At 39.3% G+C, this 22,920-nt stretch overlaps 1 long non-coding RNA gene across 2 annotated transcripts in view; it reads right to left on the reverse strand.

The window, feature by feature from the left end:
• Nucleotides 1–8,693: 8,693 nt before the first annotated feature.
• Nucleotides 8,694–22,920, reverse strand: part of LOC103096512 (uncharacterized) — a 39,253-nt gene continuing 25,026 nt past the window's right edge. For both annotated transcript variants that reach the window (XR_461975.3, XR_008916340.1), the window contains exon 3: nucleotides 8,694–12,098. This is a non-coding gene — a long non-coding RNA (uncharacterized LOC103096512). The remainder of the gene's footprint in view (nucleotides 12,099–22,920) is intronic.

The following is a 22,920-nucleotide window of genomic DNA, read 5'->3' on the forward strand; positions in this document are numbered from 1 at the left end:
ACCCTCTCCCTTTGGCAGGATGGTGAAGAAGCGGAGGGGCCATTTCTCAGAATTTTTACACACACACACAATCTATCTATCTATCTATCTATCTATCTATCTATCTATCTATCTATCTATCTATCTCATATAAATATATGTATAAAACATGTATACAAAATATTTATAAATATACACACATGCACACACATATATTTAATATATGTATAAAACAAATATATACACATTATATATTTTATATAAAGACATGTACAAAATATTTATAAATATATATACATGCACACACACATATATAAAATGCATATATGAAATATATAGTGTATATAAAGTATACATATACAATACACATATTATATATTTATACAAATATATGTACAAAATATTTATAAATATATAGATGCACATACACATATATATTAAATATATGTATAAAATATATAGCATATATAAAATACATTGTATTTTATATAAACATGTGTACACATATTTGTGAATATATACACATACATACACATATTATATATTATATATGTATAAAACATATAGTGTATAAAATATATGCATATGCACATTAGGCATATACTTTATAGGTATAAATATGTGTGTATAAAATAAATACATACACACATATTACACATAAAATTATATTAATAAAATATATGTATAAGCACATTAGAATATACATACATATAAGTATTATGTATAAATTGTGTGTGAAATATGTGTAAATATATACACACACTTTATATATAAAGTATATGTCTAAAATATGTGTGTAAAATATGTATAGATGTATATACAAACACATACACATATGCTGATGTATAAACATGCATGTGCATAATGTATATAAATATAACCACATGAAAATATGTACACATGTGTACACACAGAGATGTTATATTAGATGTATGTGTAAAACATTTACGTGTGTATAAAATATAAATATACACATACATATATAAAATTATGTGTATAACTATATGTGTAGAAAGAGATAATTATACACATATAAATCACATGCATAAAATACACATGTAAACATGTGTGCATATATCAGATAGAAATATAAAATATTAATGTGGGTGTTTACATTCAGGTACACATTATATATTAATTCTACACATAAAATACATGTATATATAAATATATGCACATATACATACGGATCATACATGAAATATATGTATAAATATGTGTATATAAAACATACATGTAAGCATACATTATATAGATATTTTAATAGATATTATATATGTATAAAACTTTATAAATATATTCTCTCTCTATGTGTGTGTGTATAGAATAAGAACTTACCTTCTGTTTTAAAATCAATACTAAATATTGGTCCCAAGAGCTGGGCAATTAGAATTAAATGATTTGTCCAGATTCATACAGCTAAGAAGTATCTGAGGTCACATTTGAACCCAGGACCTCCCATTTCCAGGCCTGCATCTCTATCCACCGAGTCCCCTACCTTCCCCAGAATAATCTTAAAAAAAAAATACATAGAATTTCCAAGGTAATCAATTATCTTGAAATAAAATTATCAAAAAAGATTTTTTAAAACCCAACAAATTCAGGGACAAATCCTTGATTCTAGTCCAAAGCTCTTGTGGTTAGAGTGACTTGCTTATTGTCACACAGTAAATTAGGACAGAATTGAGATAAGAACTTGGGTCTCCTGGTTCATGTCTCTAGTATGACGTTAACACCCTAATGCAGGCAAAAAGAACACTCTGTAAATATCTAAGGGTATATTTAAATTGGGGTGCTCGTGAAGAAAAGCACACATCCCCATTCATTGTTGCTCAGTTATGTCCAATCCTCTGTGACCCCATGTGGACTTTTCTTGGCAGAGAAAGGGATTTCTTTCTCCAATTCATTTGACAGATGAGAAAACTCAGGCAAACAGGATTATATGATTTGTCCAGGGTCATGCAACTGAGGCCAAATTTGAACTCAGGTCTTTCTGACTCTAGGCCCAGCAATGGATCTGTTGTACCTCCCTACTCAGTAGGCACTTATAATTAAAGAAAGACATGATGATATTCAATCAAATGGATAGAAGACTGACAAAGTGGTTAACCATCAAATTAAGATAGTCTCCTAGAGGGAATTTCTATGAACCTTTCCTTAAAATACATTGACATTCCATGGAGTGCTATAGTTATTTTGTCTTCCCTTTTTTTTTTCCAGTTGAACTACTTTTCCCCCTCAATTATATGTAGAAATAATTTTTGACAATTATTATCTGACATTTTGCTATTCAGATTCTCTCCCTTGGGTGGTAGTCTGATATACATATTTCCACCTTCCCCATCTCATGACTGAAGACACATATCACATATACACTAAAAAACTAATGGAGGCAATAAAGTGAAGGATGATGTTGCAAACATTATTTCTAAGCTTGCCATGCGTTATACTCACACCCAAGAATACAAGAAAGTGCTTAAATGAGGAGAGGACACAAAGTGTTCTTGAAATACTAGAAGAAAACGAGATCATTCTGATTAGGAGACTTAAGGAAGGCTTCATAGAAGAGGTGGCATTTGAGTGGGATCTTGAAGGATAAACAGAATTTCTGAAACTGGAAATGGTGGAAGGGACTTAAACAGACCTTCCCAGGTTACACAAAGAGGACAATGGAAACATTTAACAGAGACACAAATGGAAAAAAAAAAAGTTATGTCACTGATAAGCTGAGGTTGAATTGGTCTCTAAGGGCCACTTGAGGGAACGTGCACCCAGAGCTCCCCAGGAAACTTCTGGGACTCCAAGGACATGGTGACTCACTGCTTGGGCTTTTGGGGAAAGATGAATGTCCTGGTTGTCTCCGACCATGCGGTGGCCCAATGCTGAAAGGACCTGGAATTTTCATAGGATGTGGTCAACCCTCAGTGGTCCCTTGTTTCTCCTCTTGTTGTGATAGTGGTTGGAGGGAGAGGGGATGCTGCCTCAGTTAAAACAGGAGTTCATAACCATGTTTGTGTGTCAATGGATCCCCTTTGGCAGTCTGGTGAAACCTGTGGACTCCTTCTGGGAATAATTTCTATTTTTTCTCCAGTAATATTTTATTATATTTTTTCCTAATTACATGTAGAGACAATTTTTAACATTTGTTTTCTAACACTTTGTGATCCAAATTCTCCCTCTTCCTCCCTTGCTTCCCCCTTTCTTGAGACAGTAAACAATTTTACATAGATTATAAATATGCTATCATGTAATACATATTTCCATGTTTGTCATGTTGTGAAAGAGGATACATATCACACAAACTCATGAAGACAATGAAGGGAAAATGGTCCACTTCCATCTGCATTTAGATCCCATCAGTTCTTTTTCTGGTTGTGGATAGCATTTTTTTTGTCATAAGTCCTTTGGAGTTGTCTTGAATTATTGTATTTCTGATACAGAGTAGTGTTTTAAAGTGGAGAAAATAGAGGGAAACTGGGTGGATCAGTGGATTGAAAGCCTGACCTAGAGACGAGAGATCCTTGGTTCACAACTGGCCTCAGATACTTTCTAGCTGTATGAGTCTGGGCAAGTCACTGAACCCCCATTGCCTAACCTTTATTGCTCTTCAGCCTTGAAACCAAAAGACAACATGGATTCTAAGACGGAAGGTAAAAGTTTTTATTTTTAATGAATAAAAGGAAACTAATTCTACTGAAATGCAATTATCAAAAGTTCACTGAACCCAAATTAAGAATCCTTGATTTAGAGTGGCAGCTTCTGGCCAACCTCTTGGTTGTGACTCATCTGTGTATTCAGTCTCTCGACAGACTCCTGCTCTCCATTGCCACCCCCCCCCCCCCACTCCAGCTCTCCTTTTGGACCCAAGCAGGCAGAGTGGCTCCTGGGCTCTGGGTTGTCTTTATTGCTTTATATTAGAAAATGAGCACCCTGAGGGAGCGACAAAAGGTAACAACATGTACCAGGCAAGTCAAACCACTGTCACCACACCTCAACCCTTACCTCCCCTCAGGCTTCAATGGAGATGGCCCAGGACCCTGACCTCGAAAGCTTTGGAAGTGGTGGTGCCCTTAAGTCTACTGGCCCCCAGCTCTTGAAGAATCACCCCTGTCAGGAGAGTTAGGTAGCACAGTGGATAGAGTACCAGTTCAGTCAGGAGATCCTGGGTTCAAACTTGACCTCAGAAATTTCCTATGTAACCCTGGGCAAGTCACTTAATCTCATTTGCCTAGCCCTTCCCTTCTGTTCTAGTTATTACTAGAATAGAAAGGAAGAAGAAGAAGAAGAAGAAGAAGAAGAAGAAGAAGAAGAAGAAGAAGAAGAAGAAGAAGAAGAAGAAGAAGAAGAAGAAGAAGAAGAAGAAGAAGAAGAAGAAAGAAAGAAAGAAAGAGAGAAAGGAAGGAAGGAAGGAAGGAAGAGAGAAAGAAAGAAAGGAATGAAGAAAGAAAGAGAGAGAGAAAGAAAGGAATGAAGAAAGAAAGAGAGAGAGAAAGAAAGAAAGAGAGAAAGAAAGAGAGAGAGAAAGAAAGAAAGAGAGAAAGAAAGAGAGAAAGAAAGAAAGAGAGAAAGAAAGAAAGAAAGAAAGAAAGAGAGAGAGAAAGAAAGAAAGAAAGAAAGAGAGAAAGAGAGAGAGAGAAAGAAAGAAAGAAAGAAAGAAAGAAAGAAAGAAAGAAAGAAAGAAAGAAAGAAAGAAAGAAAGAAAGAAAGAAAGAAAGAAAGAAAGAAAGAAAGAAAGAAAGAAAGAAAGAAAGAAAGAAAGAAAGAAAGAAAAAGAAAGAAAGAAAGAAAGAAAGAAAGAAAGAAATCTCATGGAGATATAGTTTGGAAACCACTCTTGTGGATCATCTGCTTTGGTTATGGAAGACTAGAATAAAAAGTTACCTCCTCTAAAGTCAGTGGCATTATCAAATGGTTCACCATCAGAAACTGACATTAGTTTATCAGTATAAATTGTTTTTAAGAAGATACAAGAGGCAGCTAGGTAGTATAGTGGATAGAGAGTCAGGCCTGGAGTCAAGACTCAGGTTCAAATGTGGTCTCAGACATTTTCTAGCTATGTGACCCTGGGCAAGTCATTTAACTCCAATTGTCTAGTCCTTACTACTCTTCTGCCTTAGAACCAATACCTGTATCAATTCTAAGACAGAAGGTAAGAGTTGTTTTTAAAAAGATGTATTACTATTTTCTTTGTCATAGTGCTGCAAGGACCTCTGGGTCTTTGTCTCTAACTTGCAGCTGTCTTTGTATTGTCTTTACCTTTAGAAGGTAAGCTCCTCAAGAACAGGCCCTGTTTTACTTTTTTCTTTTAAAATAAAAACTCTTATCTTTCATCTTAGAATCTATACTAAGTATAGGTTCCAAGGCAGAAAAGTGGTAATGGCTAGGCAATAGGGGTAAAATGACTTGCCCAGGGTCACACAGGTAGGAAGTATCTGAGGTCAAATTTGAACCCAGGACCAACCATCTCCAGGCTTGGCTTTCTATCCACTGAGCTACCTAGCTGCTCCCCCCAAACAATTATTGAGTAGATGGAGTTGTCTGTTTTTTTTAACTCTTACTTTCTGACAGCTCTAAGACAGAAGGATGAGGGCTAGGCAAATGGGGTTAAATGACTTGCCCAGGGTCACACAGCTATGTAGTATCTGAGGTCATATTTGAATTCAGTCCTTTCAACTCCAGGCCTGATGTTCTATGTACTGTGCCACCTAGTTGCCCAACTGTTTCTCCTCCGTTTCTGTCTCTGCAAATAGTAACTTAGTAACTACTTTTTTCATTCATTCATTACTTTTTTTTAATTATTCATTCAAATAATTCATTCATTCCTGAGCAGGATACTGAACCTGGCTTTCTAGGTTGATATATCCAGTACTGGAGGTCATCCTGGATGTATAAAAGTTACCAAAGTCCTGGATCCAATAAGAGAAGTCATTAGTTGTGGCAGATACAGGTAGAGCAAAGTTTAGTGGAGATTTGGGTTTGGAGGGTAATGATAACACAGAGCTGAGGTGAAAGGTAAAATGCCTAATCAGAAAATCTACAGACTGCTTTATATTCTTGTTATGGAACTTGGGTATCAACTACCCAGTAGATTTTAACAATTGGTTTATGTTAGTAAATCCTGTTTTAAAATAATTTTGTTTTTGTCTGCTATGATTCTTGTATGTTTAACACTCTGTTGGTATGAAGGAATAAATTAGCTGCTCTTGACTTGATTCATATTGGATGCTGAGTGCCTTTTTACTCTTTCCTTTAGTTGGGGGTGGGGTTACTAAATTTACAAAAATTAAAATTGTCCCAAGGATTTAGCCAGCCACTGAGTGAACATAAAACTTTTCTCAGAGGAGACGACCTCCTCCATCTCTGCACCTGGTCCAAACTGCTTATCTGCCATACAGAATAGGGAGTGTTACAGTGCTGTTGTGGGAACATCTGAATGATTCCTCAAAGCTAGACACTTATTGATCAGGGATACTTATTTTAGGGTGATGGATGGGGAGAAAGTGAATCCAAAACTAGAAGAAATTTTCAGAAGAGAAAAGCCAGGGGAGTTCATGTTCAGGGGTGAGCTGGGTAGAAACAGCTTGCTCATCTACTCATTCTGAGTATACTTCATGGAGAATGTCTCAAAGGTTTAGCCTGTGTTATCCAAAGATTCCTGAGGCTAAAAGTTCAGACAAAATGATCTGTCTAAAGATAGAAGTTGGCCAACTTTGATTTCAACTAAAGACAGGAAAGCCTGGGGTTCTCCCAAGTTCTCATCTTTCAGCAGTGTGGACTCCTAGAAACACGGCCACACTTGGCATCAGATCTCCTGGGTTCTCATTCTAGTTTGGCTGTTTACAGATTGTGAGACCTGGAACTAGCCAACTAACTTCTCTAAGCCTCAGTTTCTTTCCTATTTAAAATGAAGCAGCTTGAGTAGATGTTCCTCAAAGTTCCTTTGAGCTCTGGATCTTTGAGCCCAAGAACTGTGGAGGTTGAAATGGGGATACCACTAACCCTGTTAGAGAACAGAATTGTCTAGCAAGTTCAATCGAAGAGGCCTGGTGAGTTCATTATAGCAGATGAACCTTCAGCCACCAGCCACCACTTGACACTATTTATAAGCCTAATTACATCCTGCAGGAGAAGCAAATGTTGATCAACCCAGGTACAAATTAAAATTAATGAAAGGAAAAGACAACAATGAATGATCAATGCAAATACGAAGGGACAGAGAAGTCTTCCAATTAGCCTCTACAAGAGCCTAGGTGGGAAGGGGCTGAATCATTCATTGTGTGTGCCCCAGCTGGTCTAACCTCCTAGCCACCGCTCATGCATTGCAGTCATTAAAGATTCTTCCATGTAACCTTCCCCGGAAGAAAAGGCCTGTAGCTAGATGTGTCCTTTCTCTAATGGCCAAGGACTTTGTGATTCGTCAGTCCAAGGGAAGCTCAGAAACTGGGACAACTGGTGCCCCAAACCAGCGGATGTGGCAGTCTTCTGAAGATGTGTCCTTGTTCCTTCCATCTCTCAGGCCTTATACTTCCTCTGATGTAGCCTGGGAATTCAGCAGCTGCAAGCATTTTCATTCAAGTCAAGTTAAAAAAAAGGAACAAGGGTGAAGTGTTTATTCCCAATCTCCTTCCCAGCCTCCCCTTGAACATCCATCACCACTTAGGTTTCTATTATTTTTTAAAAATAAAAATTTCAATACTTTTCATTTTTATGATATTCCCTGATATAAAATTTGCCCCAGGAGATGAGATCTATGAACTTTCTTTCTTTCTTTCTTTCTTTCTTTCTTTCTTTCTTTCTTTCTTTCTTTCTTTCTTTCTTTCTTTCTTTCTTTCTTTCTTTCTTTCTTTCTTTCTTTCTTTCTTTCTTTCTTTCTTTCTTTCTTTCTTTCTTTCTTTCTTTCTTTCTTTCTTTCTTTTTCTTTCTTTCTTTCTTTCTTTCTTTCTTTCTTTCTTTCTTTCTTTCTTTCTTTCTTTCTTTCTTTCTTTCTTTCTCTCTCTCTCTCTCTTTCTTTCTTCTCTCTTTCTTCTCTCTCTCTCTCTCTCTCTCTCTCTCTCTCTCTCTCTCTCTCTCTCTCTCTCTCTCTCTCTCTCTCTCTCTCTCTTTTCCCTTCCATCTTAGAATCAATACATAGCATCATCCCAAGGAAAAAGAGCAGTAAGGGCTAGGTAATGGGGGGTTAAGTGACTTGCCCAGGGTCACACGGCTAGGAAGTGTCTGAGGCCATATTTGAACCTGGGGCCTCCTATCTCTAGGCCTGACTATCTACTGAATCATCTAGCTGCCTCTGAAGTTATTTTAAATATATATACATATATATAAAAAATTTAACCCTTACCTTCCACCTTAGAATTAATATTGTATAAGAACAGTAAAGGCTGGACAATGGGGGTTAAGTGACTTGCCCAGGGTCACACAGCTAGGAAGTGTCTGAGGCTAGACTTGAACTCAGGATGTCCTGTCTCTAGGCCAGACTCTCAAGCCACTGAGTTACCCAGCTGCCCCCTGACAGTTATATTTTGAAAGAATTAGTTTACTGTGTAATCTTGTGTATTTTTATGTTATATATTTTAAAACAGTATTCTGGGGAAGGGTTCATAGGTTTAAGCCAAAGGAGACCATGACACAAAAAAAATGGTAAGCCACTCCCCACCCTAGGACTGAACCCTACCTTATAACAAGAAAAGAGAGGGGTATGAGGGAGAATACACCTTTATTAAACATTCACTGTGCTGACCCATTTGATCCTCACAACAACCCTGGGAGACAGGTGCTATTATTATCCCTCTTTTCTGTTGAGGAGTCTGAGGCAGACAGAGAGTTAATGACTTGCCCATGATCATGTACCTAGTAAACTTCTGAGGTTGAATTTGAACCTAGGTCCTCCTAACTACCATCTAACTGCCCCAACAATAAGTTGTGAGACAAAACCCTCCAATACTGTAGCCTCATCTGACAATGCGTATACATTCTGTACCTATATCCCTGCACACCTTTTTCTTTTTTTTTCTTTTTTTCCTTGAAAACCCTTACCTTCTGTCTTAGAATCAATACTGGGTATTGGTTTCAAAACAGAAGGGCATTAAGGGCTAGGCAACATGGGTTAAATGACTTGCCCAGGGTCACACAGCTGGAAAGTGTCTAAGACCATATTTGAGCCCAGGACCTCCCATCTCCAGGCTTGGCTCTCAATCCACTTAGCCTCCCAGCTGCCCCCTGGCCACCTCTCTTTCAAGAGAAAGGGTTGCATGTTTGATTCTTCAGGACCAAGACTGGTCATTACAACTCTTCAGAGTGTGGTGTTCTCCTAGTGTGTTGTTTTGTGGGGTTTCTTCCATCCTGTTTCATTTGAATCCTGGTAATCATTGTATGTGGGGACATCCAGGAGGTACAGTGCACCAGGCCTGAAATCAAGAAGGTCTAAGCACAAGACACTTACTAGCTGTGTGACCCTGGACAAGTCTCTGAATCTCTATTTGCCTCAGTTCCTCCTCCGTAAAATGGGGATACATTGGAGAAGGAAATGGCAAACCACTCTAGTATCTTTGCCAAGAAAACCTTATGGGCAAAAGTCAATCCTGAAGAGCTGGACACAACTGAATGACTGACCAACCAGTCATTGTACATATTGTTCTCCTGGTTCTGCTTACTCCCATCTGCATCAGTTCATACAAGCGTTCCCATGTTCCTCTCAGTTCCACACATTTATCATTTCAAACTTCACCATAATATTGTGACATTCATATACCACAATTTATTTAGCTATTCCCCCACCGACAGGCAGATGGGGAGCCATTCCAGCTACTTCTAAAAGGATTCTGTCTGTTTTGGTGTTCTGGTGTTTTGGGGTCTTTCTTGCTTTGGTCTCTGTGGTACAGATATCTGGTAATGAGATATTAATCTTTTCCTTCTCTCCATCACCGCCTACATCAATAGTTTAAAAGCTTACCCATCTCTCTACCAAATACTTTCCATATTTCACTTGATTCTCACAACCGTATAGTAAGGTGGATCAATTATTATGATCCCCACTTTACAGATGAAGAATTAAAAGTTTAGAAAGGTTAAGAGATTTGTCTAAAGTTACAAAGATCCAAAGAAGCAGAGCCAAGATTCAAATAGTTCTTCAGAACCTAAATCCAGTAATTGCCATCCTACCAAACTGGGTCCTTCTGCAGAGTTCCCAGAATGCTCTTAATAGGTTCCTGGATTCTATTATGGGTTCCAAAGGCCTTAGGAAGATGAGTTGCTTCTACTACCAAGCTCAGCAGTACTGTTTTTAAATGTAGCCTCTGGCTTCTGCTGATCTAGTTTTTTTCTTTCTTTTTCTGAACAGAGGAAACTGGTGCAAGAGACTGATTGACAGTTCTCCCCCTCTCAAGCTCTCTTAATATGAGTATTTTAATCCCCTCCCCACCCAACTCTGTCATATTTCTCTGAAACATTTTTCCTCCCCCAAGAACCAGAGAAAGCAAATCTTCCCTGCTGATGGTCCAAGGCCTGGCCCGATGAACTGATTTGGGGATTATGACAGAGCCCTGGTGAGTGACAACCTGGCCACAGGGAAAGGAGTACCTGACAGTAAAGTGATGAAGAGGAGGAGTCTGACTCCTGTCCTACTATTGTGATTAAGTCTGGTAGACTGAAGGATGACAATGTGGGCAGCTGGAAAGACATTTTGTTGGCCCCGTTTGAGGCCTTCAACAATGTGGTAGAGTAGAAAGAGGGAGTCTGAGGACCTGGGTTTGAATTTGGCCTCTTTTGCTTACTACCTATGTGACCTTGGACAAGTCACTTTCTGGGCTTCCATTTCTTCCTTTGTGAAATGGGGAGGATGAACTATATCACCTTTCAGTTCCATTAAGCTCAAAATCTATTAAGTCATCAAGACTCGTGTCTCCCTTACACCAATCCCCAAACACTATGCCCAGAATTTGGGATGCAAAGAAAAGCAAACAATTTATTTTTTTTTTGGACAGTATATTATAATTCCATTTAATGTGGCAAAACACTATTAAGTATGGCCCAAGTAGAGAGTTCAATACAAAAGGTTTGTATGGTGGATGAACAATAGAAAAATAAATAAGATGTTGCTTGTGCCACCATACATGTGCACAAATAATTATAATAGAAAATGGAATATGAAGAGCTCATAAGAAAATTCAAAATTGTTACTATATAGAGATGTGATTTTGAGAAAGCTATTTTTTTAGGAGCTCACGGCCTAATGGGGGAGTACCTATGAACAAACAAGTAAAATACAGGATAAGTCAGAGTGTCTTGTGCAAGGAACAGCAAGGAGGCCACCAGTGTCACTGGATCTAAGAGTATTATTGGGGTTGGGGCGGGGTTGTAAGGCATAAGAAGATTAGAAAAGTAGGAAAGGGGCCACGTTAAAGGGAGTTTTAAAAGCCAAACAGAAGGTTTTTCTATTATTCCATGAACCCATGAGCCAAATCGGGGAAAGGTCCTGTTTGAGGCATGTGTACTTTACTTTACATGTGTACTAAAGCAAATCTTTGTATCTGGACCCTTTAAAGGGGTAGAATCTGGAGCCTTTGCAGGGATGGATACAGTCTTCAAAGCAGTGAAGTTGCCGGATAAAATGCTGCATGGAGATTGTTTGAAGGGCCAGGGGATGCTTAACTTGAAAAAAAGATGGGGGGGGGGCAGGTCAGCAATGTTTAAGGGCTTTGTTAGACTCATTCTGCTCGACTGCAGAGGGCAGGACTAGGAACTGCCTGGAATCTGGTAAGAGGCAACTTCAGATTCTAACCTTTCCAAAAATGGTATGGGCTGCTTCTCCAAGTGATGGATTCCCTGTTCCTGGATAGGAACAAGCAAAGGCAGGCAGGATTCCTGTTCCGGTACGTTGTTAAAATGAGATGGGGTGTGTGTGAAGGGAAGGGGGCTCCTTCTTCAGATACTGGTCAGATTCGAAGATCTCTTTCTCAGGGCTCTGAGAATCCGTGTTTTTGTGGCTAAAAGTCCAGTGTTCGGAGAAGGCGATAGTCCCAGGATCCATTGTGGAACTCTAACTATTCTTGGTTCCCATCCAGCCTGGTGAGTTGTTAGGGCAGGCAGATAACCAAATGGTTACAACTGTATCTTTCCTAATGGTTCTACAGAAGTCACAAGGGAAGCAAGGGTAAGTTACTTGCTACATAAACATTACAAGGCAAATAAAATATAAAGTGTTTTGTAGCTTATTTTCATTTGAGAAGTCCCAGGGGCATCACCCACAGGGGAAAGATCTGCTGTCTCAGGAGTGAGTCAGGCATGTTGGAAGAAGAAAAAGAGACAAAGATACTCAAGTCACATTTCCAAAAGGATTATTGAATTTGAGAAAATTAGAAAATTTTCTCTCCTAAAAATTATAACTCAATCCAAAGAGATTGGCTACAAAAAGAGATTAAGAGGGAGTCAGGGAAGCTAGGTAGCGAAGTGGATAGAGAGTCAGGGCTAGAGATGGGAGGTCCTGGGTTCAAATGTGGCTTCAGACACTTCCTAGCTGTGTGACCTTGGGCAAGTCACTTAACCCCCATTGTCCAGCCCTTATTGTTCTGCTTTGGAACCAATACCAAGTGTTGATTCTAAGACAGAAGGAAAGGATTTTTTAAAAAAGAAAGCAAAAAGGAATCAGGAAGTGTTCATTCCAGTTAGTAGACTGAGAGCTAAAAGTGGTGTTAGAGACTATTTAATCCAATCCCTTCATTTTACAGATAGGGAAATCAAGGCCCAGTGTGACTTGCTCAGGATCACACAGGTAGTAAATGTCAGAGTTGGTATTTGATCTGAGGTCCTCTAACTTTGAAGGCTCTGAGATCCATACTTGTGTGGATGCTTCCTTAATCTTGACCTCATTGTGCCTCAGTTTCCTCAATTGTAAAATGAGGATGATAAAAATAGTACCTGTCTCATAGGATTTTTGTGAGGATTATAAATTGTTTATCATAGTGCCTGACACATAGTAGGTGCTATCTAAAAGCTTATTCCCTCCCTTCTTCCAATGACACCTTCTCATCCTGTATGACTCTAGCCTGTAACCTCCCAGCCTTCTAGCCTCCAGACAGGTCTGGACAATGAGTCTGGGCCTTTCCTCTAGGATAAAGAAAACATTTATTAAGTGCTTTCAATGCATCTAGGTGACTCACATTTCTATTTCAAGTACTGGGGATCAATTAGAAACTATGAGACAGCCCTTGCTCTCAAGAAGCTCACAGTTTAATTGGGAGAGAAAACAATTGGGAGAAGAAAACTGCCAATCAGATGAAGGGATCTTCAGGGAGCCCTGAGGGTACAGCAGGGTTGTGGCTGGCCTGCCTGAGAGGGTTATACAAGTAGTTAAAAGGACAGTGCCAGGGGATAGCAGGGCAGAGGTGCCCAAAACATAGTTAAGGCTGAATTATTTTAGGATTCAGAGGCAATGAAGATAGTAATATCTAGGAGTCCTCTGTCTCATCAGAAGAATTTGAGTTGTTGACTTCCATCTCATCCAAACCCTGTGAGTATTCAAACAGCCGAGTAGGGAAGGGTAGGGACAAGAGATCCTTGGTGGTGGAGTCTCTTCATTCTGTCTGGCTGCTTAGATAGGTGCTAAGAGGGCCTGGGGCTGGAGGATGTAATCAATGGGGAAGGCAAAAAGTTAGGGGTGCTCTATGTGGATTGAGACCTGAGGGATCAGAGGAGGAAAGTAAAAGGCACATGGTACCTCTGGTGATGGCAGTCCACCTCCAGTCACCAAGCCATATCAAAGGGGTTCTTGGATCATAAGATCACTCATATGGAAATGGAAGGAACCTCAAAAACCCTCTAGTCTAAGCCCTTACATATACCCCCCTCCAACTTCTATCCCTCAGTTTACTTGTTTCCTGTGGCCTACTCCTCCACCCTACTACAACTATCACAGGGATGGTCATCCCTTGATCTTGTTCAAGGATGGTTAGTATCCCTGGTGTGAGGGCTTGCAGAGTCTTTTTTTCTTTTCATTAAAAAAATCCTTTCTTTCTGTCTTAGAATCAATAATAAGCACAGATTTTAATGAAGAAAAGCAGAAAGTGCTAGGCAAAAAGGGTTAAGTGACTTACCCAGGGTCATACAGTGAGTAAGTATCTGAGGCCAGACTTGAAACCAGATCTTCCTGGCTCCAGACCTGAAGCTCTCTACTATGCTGCCTAGCTGCCCTTTGCCAAGCCCTTTTCAAGGCTACTCATCCACCTCTGATATCTACCTTTTACCCAACTCTCATCTATGACTCCAAGAAGCTGTAGCCACATCCCAGTGAACCATGTCAGCAGATGGACTAAACTAAGTTGAAGGTAACTGATGAATCATAAATCTATGGATCAGTTAGGGAGATGTCTTCCCCAAGTATGTGAAGACATCTCCCAGTGGAATGTGCAGATGAGAACCATTTGTTCTAATAGCCACAAAGGTAGCTGAAGCAGGTGCTATGGAGCTTTTAGAGTTTGGTCAGACATAGAAGACTCCAAGATCATCCACTGCAGTCAGTCAGTCTGACTTTTGGCTCACCACTGGATTTGGATGACTCTGGAAGGGAGTATGGGGCTGATGCCTTCATGCAACTCTTTCTCCCTGAAATCCAACTCATGCATAAGCCAAGATATGCTGTCACTGGTCTTCTTTGAAAACAAAGGTCAAACAACAATAATCCACACATATCACACATCCATATCCATGAACTCTGATATTCCCTTATCTGACTACTTTGTTCTTTGTCCTCCCCAGGATCTCCAATTCCTCCACCTTTCATTTCTTTCCTGTACCATTCACTCCTGAACTGGCTACCTTCTTTCCCTTTCTCTTCTTGAGTGAACCACATTCATCTTTCCTTGTGCTTTTCTCTCATCCCTTCCCCCTTTATCCTCTTTAAGATCTTTCCCTGCGAAGCCTCAGCCTTGGATTACTTGGATTACTACCAACATCTACTACCTTTAATGCTATTTGTATTACTGAACAAAGACAGAGAAAAATCACAAAACCGGGCTGACTGGCTCTACTATAAGTTTGTTTTTCAATCTCACTGGGTCCTCACTATGGCAAGGCAATATTTTTACACATCTCCAATTGATTCACTATACCATTCACCACATATTTTCTAATCCTTTTCATTTTTCTTTGAACCTCCCACAACTCCTGTCCCCAACTCAGCTGAGAATTGAACCTTTTATTTCACTGAAAGCAGGATGGCTAGGTGGCACAATGGATAGAGTACTAGGCTTGGAGTCAACACTTCCTGAGTTCAAATCTGGTCTGACACCTACTAGTTGTGTGACCCTGGGCAAATCACATAACACTGTCTGCCCCAATTTCCTCATCTATAAAATGAGCTGGAGGAGAAAATGGCAAACTACTCTAGTATCTTTGCCAAGAATGGGGTCATAAAGAAAAGGACACAATTGAACAATAATTTCACTGGAAAATTTTAGACCATTAATTGAGAATTCTCTTCTCTTTTCTTTATCCCATTACAATTAAATGACTTCTTTTTTTTTTATTTTTTTTTCTTTTCTTCTTTTTTTTTTATTTTTTTTTAATATATTTTATTTGATCATTTCCAAGCATTATTCGTTAAAGACATAGATCATTTTCTTTTCCTCCCCCCCACCCCCCATAGCCGACGCGTAAATCCACTGGGCATTAGATGTTTTCTTGATTTAAACCCATTGCTTTGTTGATAGTATTTGCATTAGAGTGTTCATTTAGAGTCTATCCTCTGTCATGTCCCCTCAACCTCTGTATTCAGGCAGTTGCTTTTTCTCGGTGTTTCCACTCCCATAGTTTATCCTTTGCTTATGAATGGTGTTTTTTTCTCCTGGATCCCTGCAAGTTGTTCAGGGACATTACACCGCCACTAAATGGAGAAGTCCATTACGTTCCATTTTACCACAGTGTATTCGTCTCTGTGTACAATGTTCTCCTGGTTCTGCTCCTCTCGCTCTGCATCACTTCCTGGAGGTTGTTCCAGTCTCCATGGAACTTCTCCACTTTATTATTCCTTTTAGCACAATAGTACTCCATCACCAACATATACCACAGTTTGTTCAGCCATTCCCCAATTGATGGGCATCCCCTCGTTTTCCAGTTTTGGGCCACCACAAAGAGCGCAGCTATGAATATTTTTGTACAAGTCTTTGTGTCCATTATCTCTTTGGGGTACAGACCCAGCAGTGCTATGGCTGGGTCAAAGGGTAGATATTCTTTTGTCGCCCTTTGTGCATAGTTCCAAATTGCCCTCCAGAATGGTTGGATCAATTCACAACTCCACCAGCAATGAATTAATGTCCCTACTTTGCCACATCCCCTCCAGCATTCATTACTTTCCTTTGCTGTAATGTTAGCCAATCTGCTAGGTGTGAGGTGATACCTCAGAGTTGTTTTTATTTGCATCTCTCTGATTATAAGAGATGTAGAGCACTTCTTCATGTGCTTGTTAATAGTTTTGATTTCTTTATCTGAGAACTGCCTATCCATTTCCCTTGCCCATTTATCAATTGGAGAATGGCTTGATTTTTTGTACAATTGATTTAGCTCATTGTAAATATGAGTAATTAAACCTTTGTCAGAGGTTTCTATGAAGATTTTTTCCCAATTTGTTGTTTTCCTTCTGATTTTAGTTATATTGGTTTTGTTTGTACAAAAGCTTTTTAGTTTGATATAGTCAAAATTATTTATTTTACATTTTGTGATTCTTTCTATATCTTGCTTGGTTTTAAAGCCTTTCCCCTCCCAAAGGTCTGACATGTATACTATTCTGTGTTTACCCAATTTACTTATGGTTTCCTTCTTTATGTTTAAGTCACTCACCCATTTTGAATTTATCTTGGTGTAGGGTGTGAGGTGTTGATCCATTCCTAGTCTCTCCCACACTGTCTTCCAATTTTCCCAGCAGTTTTTATCGAATAGTGGATTTTTGTCCCAAAAGCTGGGATCTTTGGGTTTATCGTATACTGTCTTGCTGAGGTCGCTTTCCCCCAGTCTATTCCACTGATCTTCCTTTCTGTTTCTTAACCAGTACCAAATTGTTTTGATGACTGCTGCTTTGTAATATAGTTTAAGGTCAGGGACTGCAAGGCCCCCATCATATGTGTTTTTTTTCATTATTTCCCTGGATATCCTTGATCTTTTGTTCTTCCAAATGAACTTTGTTATGGTTTTTTCTAAATCAGTGAAGAAGTATTTTGGTAGTTCAATGGGTATGGCACTAAATAGATAAATAAGTTTGGGTAGGATGGTCATTTTTATTATATTGGCTCGTCCTATCCATGAGCAGTTAATGTTTTTCCATTTGTTCAGGTCTAGTTTTAGTTGTGTGGCGAGTGTTTTGTAGTTGTGTTCATATAGTTCCTGTGTTTGTCTCGGGAGATAGATTCCTAGGTATTTTATTTTGTCTAAGGTGATTTTGAATGGGATTTCTCTTTCTAGTTCTTGCTGCTGAGCTGTGTTGGAGATAAATAGAAAAGCTGATGATTTATGTGGGTTTATTTTGTATCCTGCAACTTTGCTAAAGTTGTTGATTATTTCAATTAGCTTTTTGGTTGAATCTCTAGGATTCTTTAAGTAGACCATCATGTCATCCGCAAAGAGTGATAACTTGGTCTCCTCCTTGCCTATTTTGATGCCTTCAATTCCTTTATCTTCTCTAATTGCTACTGCTAGTGTTTCTAGTACAATGTCAAATAGTAGAGGTGATAATGGGCATCCTTGTTTCACTCCTGATTTTATTGGGAATGCATCTAGTTTATCCCCATTGCAGATGATATTAGCTGTTGGTTTTAGATATATACTGTTTATTATTTTTAGGAATGACCCTTCTATTCCTATGCTTTCTAGTGTTTTTAATAGGAATGGGTGTTGTATTTTATCAAAGGCTTTTTCTGCATCTATTGAGATAATCATGTGGTTCTTGCTAGTTTGCTTGTTGATGTGGTCAATTATGTGGATGGTTTTCCTAATGTTGAACCAGCCCTGCATCCCTGGTATGAATCCTACTTGATCATGGTGAATGATCCTTCTGATCACTTGCTGGAGTCTTTTTGCTAGTATCCTATTTAAGATTTTTGCATCTATATTCATTAGGGAGATTGGCCTATAGTTTTCTTTCTCTGTTTTTGACCTGCCTGGTTTTGGAATCAGTACCATGTTTGTGTCGTAAAAGGAGTTTGGTAGAACTCCCTCTTTGCTTATTATGTCAAATAGTTTGTATAGTATTGGGATTAACTGTTCTCTGAATGTTTGATAGAATTCACAGGTGAATCCATCAGGCCCTGGGGATTTTTTCTTAGGAAGTTCTTTGATGGCTTGATGGATTTCAATTTCTGATATGGGATTATTTAAGAATTCTATTTCCTCTTCTGTTAGTCTAGGCAGTTTGTATTTTTGTATATATTCATCTATTTCTCCTAAATTGGTGTATTTATTGCCATATAATTGGGCAAAGTAATTTCTAATGATTGCCTTAATTTCCTCCTCGTTGGAGGTGCTGTCCCCCTTTTCATCTTTAATGCTGTGAATTTGCTTTTCTTCCTTCCTTTTTTTAATTAGATTGACCAGTACCTTGTCTATTTTGTTTGTTTTTTCAAAGTACCAGCTTCTTGTCTTATTTATTAAATCAATAGTTCTATCACTTTCGATTTTATTAATTTCCCCCTTAATTTTTAGGATTTCTAATTTGGTTTTCTGCTGGGGGTTTTTAATTTGATCGCTTTCGAGTTTTTTCAATTGCATTTCCAATTGATTGATCTCTGCTCTCCCTTGTTTGTTAATATAAGCTTTCAGGGATATGAATTTGCCTCTGATTACCGCTTTGGCTGCATCCCAAAAGGTTTGAAAGGATGTTTCGCCATTGTCATTTTCCTTGATGAAATTATTAATTGTTTCTATGATTTCTTCTTTAACTAAACGGTTTTGGAGTATCATATTGTTTAATTTCCAATTGGTTTTAGATTTGGTTTTCCATGTACCATTACTAATCATTATTTTTATTGCCTTGTGATCTGAGAAGGCTGCATTCATTATTTCTGCTTTTTTGCATTTGTGTGCTATGTGTCTGTGACCTAATGTATGGTCAATTTTTGTGAATGTGCCATGTGGTGCTGAGAAGAAGGTGTATTCCTTTTTATCCCTATTTATTTTTCTCCATATGTCTATTAATTCTAATTTTTCTAAGATTTCATTCACTTCATTTACCTCTTTGTTATTTATTTTTTGATTTGATTTATCTAAATTTGATAATGGTTGGTTTAAGTCTCCCACTAGTATGGTTTTATTGTCTATTTCTTCCTTCAATTCTCCTAGTTTCTCCATTAGAAATTTGGGTGCTATATTATTTGGTGCATACATGTTGATTAATGATATTTCCTCATTGTCTATAGTCCCTTTTAACAAAATATAATTACCTTCCCTATCCCTTTTGATCAGGTCTATTTTTGCATTGGCTTTATCAGATATCATGATTACCACTCCTGCCTTCTTTCTATCAGTTGAGGCCCAGAAGGTCTTACTCCATCCTTTAATTCTGACCTTGTGGGTGTCAACCTGCCTCATGTGTGTTTCTTGAAGACAACATATGGTAGGGTTTTGGATTCTAATCCATTCTGCTATTCGTCTACGTTTTATGGGTGAGTTCATCCCATTCACGTTCAAAGTTATGATTGTCATTTGTGGACTCCCTGGCATTTTGATTGCCTTCCCTAATTCTAACCTTTTCTTCTTCGGCTCTACCTTTTAGTCCAGTGATTTACTTTGAATCAGTCCCCCTTGTCCCCTCCCTTGATGTTTCCCTTTTTAGTCCCTCCCTTTTTGTTCCCTCCCCCTCCCCCCTCTCTTTCCCTCCCTTTTTGTTCTCCCTCTCCCCCTCCCCCCCTTGGTTTTCCCTTCTCCTTACCCTTGTTGGGTAAGATAGAATTCAAGATCCCAATGGATCTGGATGTTTTTCCCTCTCAGAGTTGATTTCCCTGAGATTGAGGTTTAAGTAAACCCCCCCCCCCTCTCTTCCTCTCCTTCTTTTAGGAGTTTTCTTCCCCTCCCCTTCCCATGTGAATCTTTGTGTGAGAACCATTATTCTATTTGGTCTTTCTTTACCCCCTATTTATACATTACATTTTCCCCACATGTTAGTATACATAGATTGATATAAATGCAGTCCTTATAGAAGAGAGTTTGAGTAAAAGAAGAAGATAACATTTTTCCCCTTTCCTTAATATTTACCTTTTCAGGTATTCCTTGCTCTTTGATTTTCGGTATCAAACTTTCCACAGAGCTCTGGTCTTTTCTTTGCAAAAAGTTGGAAGTCTTCTATTTTGTTGAATGCCCATACTTTCCCTTGGAAGTATATAGTCAGTTTTGCTGGGTAGCTGATTCTTGGTTGGAGACCCAGCTCTCTTGCCTTTCTGAAGATCATGTTCCATGCCTTACGATCATTCAGAGTAGAACTTGCAAGGTCTTGTGTGACCCTGATTGGCATTCCTTTATATCTAAATTGTCTTTTTCTGGCTTCCTGTAGGATTTTTTCTTTTGTTTGATAGCTTTGGAATTTGGCAATTACATTCCTGGGAGTTGTCTTTTGGGGGTTTAGTGTAGAAGGTGTTCTGTGAGCTCTGTCAGTGGCTGTATTGCCCCCTTGTTCTAGAATCTCTGGGCAATTTTCTTTGATTATATCTTGTATCACCATGTCCAGTTTGGTGTTTATTTCTGGCTTTTCTGGGAGTCCAATTATTCTTAAATTTTCTCTTCTCCCTCTATTTTCCAGATCTATCACCTTGTCGGTGAGATATTTTATGTTCTCTTCTAATTTCTTGGTGTTTTGGCTTTGCTTTATTAGTTCTTGCTTTAAAGCCTGGTTTTCTTTTACAGTTTGGTCAAACTGGTTTTGTAGATGCATGAATTTCTTTTGCATTATTTCCCACTTTTCCTCCCAGAGGGCTTCCATCTTTTTGGTCATTTCTGATTCAAATTCTTCATGGGTTTGTGGAGAGTTTCTATTTCCTTTGGAAGATTTTGGAGAATTTTCTTGTATATCTTCTTCTGTCTGCTCTGTATTTTGTATTTTGGCTCCATAGAATGTGTCCAAAGTCGCCCCTTTCTTCTTATTTTTCTTGGTATTTTGGGGCTTCTGTGCTTCTGTGGAGTTTGCTGCCATCTCTGAATGTGGAGGATTAGCTTTTCTTATCTCTGGTGATCCGAGGCTTTAGTCCTGGGCAGATGTTGCTTCTAAGAGCTTTCCCTGGGTTAAACTGAATATGCCTCACTGGAACTGGAATGGAAGGGTCGGACCACGAGGCCACACTCTCCCCCTGGCTCGCTTTCCGGAAGTTGCCTTCAGAATCGCTGGCCGTGAGGCTGTTTCGTAGGCCTGCGGGGGGATGGGCTGCAGCTTCCCCAAGCTCCGAGCGCAAGGACTTTCACTGAGACTTGGAAAGCAGGATCCAGCCCGTGAGGCTGTTTTGCCCGCCCTGAGGGTTGCTGTTGTTTAGACCAGCTCTCTGCAGCGGAAGCCCCAGGCAGTAACTTTCACCCGGACTCCAAGGACTCGGGTAGAAGGCCCTGAGGGTTCTGCTCTCTGAGCCCGGCTGGGCTGCGGTTTCCGGGAGCCTTGGACTCTGCGCTCCTACCCCTGAGGTCCGAGTGATCTCGGGTTCTGGCTTTTGAGGGGAGCCGTACCTTTTGAACCGGGTCCAGGTCCAGGAGGAGGGTTCCCAGGGTCTGTGCTGTTGATCGTTTTGAGTTTCGGCGCCTTAGGAGCTTATCGTTTGAGATCGGTAGGGAAGGGTTTTCCGGAGATCTGAGCTTCAGCTTTCTCTAAGCCGCCATCTTCACCGGAAGTCAATTAAATGACTTCTACCACTATCTCTTCCTTCACTTCTGGTTCACATGGGGAGGTGACCCTTCTCCTTGCCAAGTCCAAACAGCAGATTGCTCTTTTTATCATTCTTCTCTCACTTATCTTCAATCTTTCCCAAACTACTGGCTGCTTCTGTACTGCTTACAGACATGCCTATGTCTCCAGATCCTCAAAAAATCTTCACTTGATCTGCTCCATCTCTAGTTATTATCTTACATCTTTCCTCCCTTTTGTGTCTATACTCTTTGAGAAAGCCATTTATAATAGGTGTCTCCACTACCTTTCTTCTCATTCTCTTCTTAAAGTTTTGTAGTCAGACTGAGGATTTCTCATCCAACTGAAAACACTGCAAAATTTCCAGTAATCTCTTAATTTCTACATCTAATGATCTTTCTCAGTCTTCATTCTTCTTTTAAAAAAAAAGTCTACTTTCTCTCTTGGAATCAATACTGCACATCAATTTAAAGGCAGAAGAGTGGTAAGGGTTAGGAAATTGGAATTAAGTGACTTACCCAGGGTCACACAGCTAGGAAGTATAACTGAGGTCATATTTGAACCCAGGACTTCTGGTCTCTAGGCCTGACTTTTTATTCATTGAGCCACCTTGCTTCCCCAATCTTCATTCCCTTTTGATCTTGTTGCAGCCCATGACATTGTCAATCACCTTACTTTGTCTTGATGATCTCTTCTGTCTAGGTTTTCCTGACATTCTCCTAGTTATACTTCTGACTACTGCTCTGTTTTGTTCACTGGATCTTCATCTGCACCATGTCTGCTAATTGTTAGGAGATTCAAACCTGGGCCCTCTTCTCTTCGCTTCTCCTTCTATACTGGTATTGGTGAACCTATGGCATGCATGCTGGAGAGGCTGTTCCCCTCCCTCTCTCCATGTGTGCTTAAGGATATTTCTGTCATCACCTGCCTCTCTGCCCAGCAGCTCAATGGAAACACTTCTTCTCTCCCCTGTTGGGGTAAGGCAAGAGGGAGGTAGTTCACATGTGGTGTGAGGATTGCAGTTTGGGCAGTCGGTCTCTAAAAGGCTTGTCATCACTGCTCTATGCTATTGATGATCTCATTATTTC

This window comes from Monodelphis domestica, chromosome 2, assembly GCF_027887165.1.
Source record: "Monodelphis domestica isolate mMonDom1 chromosome 2, mMonDom1.pri, whole genome shotgun sequence".
In the NCBI taxonomy this organism is placed as follows: Eukaryota; Metazoa; Chordata; class Mammalia; order Didelphimorphia; family Didelphidae; genus Monodelphis; species Monodelphis domestica.